Raw genomic sequence first — 6,630 nt, forward strand, 5'->3', positions numbered from 1 at the left:
GATCAGTTAAAAGGAGCCACGATGTTCTCTAAGATAGATTTGAGATCGGGTTATCACCAGTTGAAGGTGAAAGACACAGATGTTCCAAAGACTGCATTCAGAACTAGATATGGACATTTTGAGTTCCTAGTAATGTCGTTTGGATTGACAAATGCTCCTGCGGTATTTATGGCTTGATGAATAGGATATTCCATTCTTATCTGGATCAGTTTGTGATAGTGTTCATAGACGACATACTAGTGTATTCTAGTTGTGCGGAGAAACACAAAGAACATCTGAGGATGGTGTTACAGATTCTAAGAGAAAATGAGTTATATGCTAAATTTAGTAAGTGTGATTTTTGGTTAAAACAAGTCGTATTCCTTGGGCATATAGTTTCAGCTGGCGGAGTTAGCATTGATTCCCAAAAGATAGAAGCAATAGTTAATTGGGAACGACCCCTGAATGTAACCAAAGTACGCAGTTTTCTAGGTTTAGCAAGTTATTATAGGAGATTCGTGGAGGGCTTTTCTAAGATAGTTCTTCCATCGACAAACCTGACCAGAAAAGATGTGATGTTTGAGTGGTCGCCAAAATGCGAGCACAGTTTTCAAGTATTGAAACAGAGGTTAGTGTCAGCACCAGTATTAACTTTACCTACACCAGGTAAAGAGTTTGAGGTTTATTGTGATGCATTCCGACAAGGGTTAAGACGTGTGCTGATGTAGGAAGGGAAGGTAGTAGCTTATGCTTCTCGACAGTTAAAGAAGCATGAATGTAACTACCCTACACATGATTTGGAGTTAGCAGCAGTTGTGTTAACCCTAAAGTTATGGAGACATTACCTGTTTGGTGAGCAGTGTCATATATTCACAGATCATAAGAGTCTAAAGCATATCTTTGATTAGAAGGAACTAAACTTGAGACAGGGAAGATGGCTCGAGTTGATCAAGGATTATGACTGTACCATTGACTATCACCCAGGTAAAGAAATGTGGTAGCTGATGCTTTAAGTCGAAAAACCAGATCAGCTAGAGCTAGTATCAATTCAGTGAAGGGTACACTGATTCATGAATTGTATAATGCTAGGGCAACATTATCAATCGGTCAAAAAGGAGGGTTACTAGCTTCATTTCAAGCGCGTCCTACGCTCGTAGAAGATATTCTACGTAAGCAGTTAAAGGATTCCGATCTTCAGAAGTTAGCTGAAGAAGTAGATAAAGGATTGAGGACAGACTACCAATTAAGAACTGACAAAGTGCTATTGAAAGAAGGTAGGATATGCGTACCTAAGGACTTATCACTTAAACAAGCTATTTTAGAAGAAGCACATAGTTCGGCCTATACTATGCATCCAGGCATTACGAAGATGTACATAACATTAAATAGATCGTACTGGTGTCTTGGTATGAAAAGAAAGATAGCAGAGTATATTGACCGGTGTTTATTAAGTCAACAAGTAAAACCAGACAGACAGAGGCCAACAGGATTACTTAATCCACTCCAGTACCAGAGTGGAAATGGGAGCATATAATGATGGATTTCCTGTTTGGATTACCTAAGACACCAGTGAGCTATGATGGTGTATGGGTAATTGTGGATAGATTGACGAAGACAGCTAAGTTTTTACCTGTTAAAGTTACTTCTACCTTAGACCAATTAGCCAAGTTGTATGTTGATCGAGTTATGAGTCAGTTTGGAGTTCCAGTTTCAATTGTATCAGATCGAGACTCCAGATTTACATCAAAGTTTTGGCCTAGTTTGCAGAAATCTATGGGAACCAAGTTATATTTTAGTACTGCTTTTCATCCACAGACGGATGGTCAGTCTGAACGGACCATCCAGACACTAGAGGACATGCTGAAAGCATATATATTGAAATTTAAGGGCAGTTAGGATACGCATCTGTCGTTAATTGAATTTGCATATAACAACAGTTACCATTCGAGTATCGGGATGGCACCGTATGAGGCACTATATGGAAGGCCATGTAGAACTCTGATATGTTGGAATGAAGTCGGTGAAAGGAAATTACTAGGTCCAGAACTTATGCAACAGAAATCAGACAACATTAAGATTATAAGAGATAATCTTAAGACGGCTCGAGATAGGCAAAAAAGTAACACTGATAAGTGGAGAAGAGAATTAGAGTTTGAAGTGGGTGATAAAGTATTTCTGAGGTTATCTCCATGGAAAGGAATACTCAGGTTCGGTAGGAAAGGGAAACTAAGCCCAAGATATATTGGACCTTACGAGATAATAGAAAGAGTTGGCCCAATGACATATCGATTGAATTTACACCAGAAATTATCTCGTATTCATTGATGTGGTTTATGTGGCAATGATTAGAATATGTACTGTGCCAAGATCCTCACCCATGTGTTGCTTAAGCAACTGTACAGTTGAAAGAGAATTTAGTCTTATAAAGAGGGAACCAGTGGAGATTCTTGAACAGAAAAGAACAGGGTTTTAGGGAACAAGACAATCCGATTGGTAAAAGTTACATGGCTAAACCATAGCAATGGAAGAAGCTGACCATGGAGAAGCCAAAGAGCAAATCAGAAACAAGTATCTGCGGTTTGTTTAATTGACGGACTTGTAGCGAAATTTCGAGGACGAAATTTTCATAAGGGGGGGGGGGTAAAATATGAACCCCGAATCCTAATTTCTCTACTTGAGTATGTTCCCTATTGAGATTAGTGTGATGAGTAGGTTGATATGGAAACTAATGTGGAATGGTAGAGAAAAGAATGGAAATTTAGAAGAAAAAAAGAATCAATTATCTTTCCTAAGTCACTCACTGGGCGCAAAGCTCACCCCGTTTTCAAATGTTTTTATTTTTTCACCCCACAGGTAGCGGTTAAATCCTCTGAAGATAGCTATCATCTGCTCTTGCCACTAAGGTTCAAAAGATTTATAACTCGTTCGTTAGTGGTTACTGTTAATATCTGTACACATTGTTATTGTTGTTCATATAGGGACTAGGGTTTGTGGGTTTGAGACTTGTGAATCTAATGTTTGTAATGACTCTAAATAGTTTATGTTTCTAAATTATATAAATTTTGGGCCTAAAGGAATTCCACTGTACTTAAGTATATATTTTGGTATCAGAGTTATTTCGCAAGAGTTATTAGGCAGTAAGTGTCAACCACAGGGTTGATAACTGCTGCAGTCACGCCTTTCTCTAGATTAAGAGGGTGGTCTGGGGGGGGTGTGACAAATTGTGTTTTTCAGTGACCATCCACATTGCAGTGGAAGCACTTGTCTTTGTCAGCCACCTTGGTTTTTCCTTTTGTTTTCCCAGCAACGGGAGCCTTCTCCTCCTCTTCTTTCTTTTTTTGGATCTTTTTAGAACTAGCTGATGAGGGAACAAACTTAGTTTCAGATGATGAACCTTTGTGGAATTTTTTAGAATGGGCAACATTTGCCTCTTCTTTTATCTGTCCCTTACTTTTCATAAGAGACTGATCAGTCTGAAACTCATTCAGGAGGGTAGTAATGGTTTACTTTATTTTATTTATAACCGCATTGCTGCGAAATTGGAAGAAACTCTTTGGAAGAGATTCCAGAATAAAGGAAACCTGACTCTACTCGTCGATAACTACGTCGTTTATCTTAGTGACATTAAAGTGGACCATCAGGTCAAGAACATGTTCTCTCACTGACTGACCTTCCTTTATTCGCACATTATAAATGTACTTGAGGGCCTCGTGTCGAATCTGAAAGGATAGTTGTCCAAACATCTTCTGAAGGGACTCCATGATCTGACATGCAGTGATCATGGCCTCATGTTTCTTGGTAAGAACGCCTGATAGACTTGCCAAGATATAGACTCGAGCTTTGTCATTGGCCTTTATCTAGCGATCATAACCATCCCTCAATGCTTGGGATGCATTTTGAGTGGGGATTGGAGGACACTCCTCCGTTAAGACGAACTGTAGATCATCTATAACTAGAATCGTATTCAAGTTAGATTCCACATCGTATAGTTTTCACCGGTTAGTTTTTCGTTCTTAAGCAAGAACATAATTGTGGAAGACATGCTAAAACGAATAACAAACAGTTGAACGTATTAGTTATATTTGAATTAGCCCATTACACAAAAACAAGTATCCAATCAATTTAGCAAAACCAACCAACCAAAGAACCCTGATTAAACTATTGATTTAGTTTTTGCAACGATACTTCAGAGGTTTATAGCAACGGGCATCGAAGGGTGTTCAGCTACCCTCCCCTGAATTGAGACAATCCCAACTAATTACTAATACCAGAATAACTCGTATTCCTATAGTTCTTAGCTACTGTTATTTGGTCAAGGATTCATTAACTAGCTTAATTGATCCCATAAGTGTGACCCTACCATTTTTGGATCCCAGAGGTATACTTTAACAAACTACTGTAAGAAAAGACAACTGTTGAAGATTAACCTAAGAAACCCTATCCATTACTAGAGTTTTCGTTGTTTCGAATCCTATGATCAGCCCTCAGAATGGATGGTCGCTCCAGGATGACATGTAGGTGGACCATAGAAATCTCATGGTGCAACCTAATAGAGAAGACCGTAGGATACATTGACACATGTCCTTCTCCCACCTACTATGAAAACTTTCCCTATTCATCTTAGTATTCACCCATGTAAACACTTTCCATAGGGAGGCCATGCTTAGGAAGACATGAAGTCGAGCATAGATCTCACGGCGTGAACTCTAAGGGACGTGAAAGCTAAAAATTGATATATCTCATATACCATTTTTCTCCTAGTAAAAATTGATATATCCCATATATGTGATATTAAATTTGTTTATTTTATTTAATTAAAATTTTTTTAATTAAATAATTTCTAAATATGAAAATAGTATTTCATATTTTGTCAAAAAATTGTTTATCAATTTTTAATAAAAAAAATTAGTTAGTGAAAAAATCCAATTATTGGATTTTCCTACTAACTAAGTGGTTTTTGAAGTGACTCTTCCAAAGTTTGATACCTAGGGATTTCATGCTAGTGGAGTTTGAGAGACATGCGTGATGCGGTTTTGCATGTTTTTTTGTCTTTAAATAGTTTTTTTTTTTTCAAATGTGTAAAAAAAATTAATGCTTCCTTGAATATTGAAATTACCTCTTCCACAAAATTTCATTTATTATCCTTTTTACTAGAGTGAAATTCCCTAGCTTTCACCAACAAAACAGTCCCACAACCGTGTTCTTCAACCGGAGAATAGCGAGGATTTTTCATTGGTGGTGTTGATCGAGCACGACGAGGAAGATTATAGTGGATTCTACAAAGGTTGTATTTTCTAACCTTTTTTGCATGCTTATACTTAGTTTTAATGTAATTAGAATGTTATCGATCTTTGCTTCCGTTGTGCATGTTATCTTTATATTCCATAAATTGATATCAGAGCATGTTTATAACATTCTATTGCATTTGGTGGGTGTTATTTATATGATGATTGTTTGGTTGACTAAAGTGGATACATTACGGTTTTAGCCTTAGTTTTCTATTAATTTGTTGTTGAAATTTGTAATCGCTCATATGTATATGAGCTTTAATGTGTTGCAAAGGATCTGTAATCTTTATGGAGTCATTAGAGTTCTTTTAGGCCTTCTTTTGTTCACAAGAAGTGAAAGAACTCAAGTTGGCTGAGAGAAAAGGTAAAGAATTTCCTCCTAGACTCGACCCGACTATAGCGTTCGACCCAGTTCGATGAGTTCCATGCGCGCGCGCCTGCCTTCCCGCATCCGACCCGTTCCACGCGCCTGACCCGCCCCATTGACTCAGATACCCACTCGTGCACCCAACTGCTCCACCAGTTGACCACACCTACGCGTGTTGACTCAGTCAGTCCAGATGGTCTGGACCAATCCGGTTGACTTAGTTGAGCTTGTTTGACCAGTTTAACTTGGTTTTTGGAGTTTTTTAGTCGATTTGCATGGTTATTGGCTGATTCGGGTTGGTTCAAAGAGTTTGAAGCCGGTTCGAGGGAGCTGTTTACTGTTTTATGTAATAATTTAGTTGTTTGTTTGTTTTAATGCCAAAACCAGTCAACTTTAGTGTTGTTTAAGTATTATGCATGTGATGTATGATATTGTTTTTTAATTGTGTGCATAAAGTATGACATATAGTTTTTTTTTAAAAAAAACCCCACCATAGGATAAACATGTGGCATGCATTTGTTATATGTTATAAGTGTTATAATGTATATAGTATGCATGCTTAGATTTTCATGTTTAATATAAGTGTTATATTATAGCATGATTTTCTTTAAGAAGCATGTTATAGATGAATCTTCCAGAGTTATATGTTATAATTGTTTTATAATTGTTATAAAATAACCTAGACTTTTAAAATCTATAACAAAAATATATTGCATGCTCAACTAGGGTTAATCGGTGCAATTCAATCGATTTTTTGTAAGAGTTAAAATAGGTCGATTACTTGTAAAACAAGAGTTGTTTACTTACCGGAGGAAATCTTGTCTAAGGTTGGGGATACTTAAGTTGACGGTTTATGGAACACCTTTTACTTGGAGATCAAACTGGCGTATAAGTCAATAACCTTAGTTTTATGAGCATGCGTGTGGTGTAAGGTAATAAAATTGGTTTATCACCTAAACATCATAGGTTAATTCTCAGTAAGGAGTTATACTAGGA

This window comes from Benincasa hispida, chromosome 12, assembly GCF_009727055.1.
Source record: "Benincasa hispida cultivar B227 chromosome 12, ASM972705v1, whole genome shotgun sequence".
Lineage (NCBI taxonomy): Eukaryota > Viridiplantae > Streptophyta > Magnoliopsida > Cucurbitales > Cucurbitaceae > Benincasa > Benincasa hispida.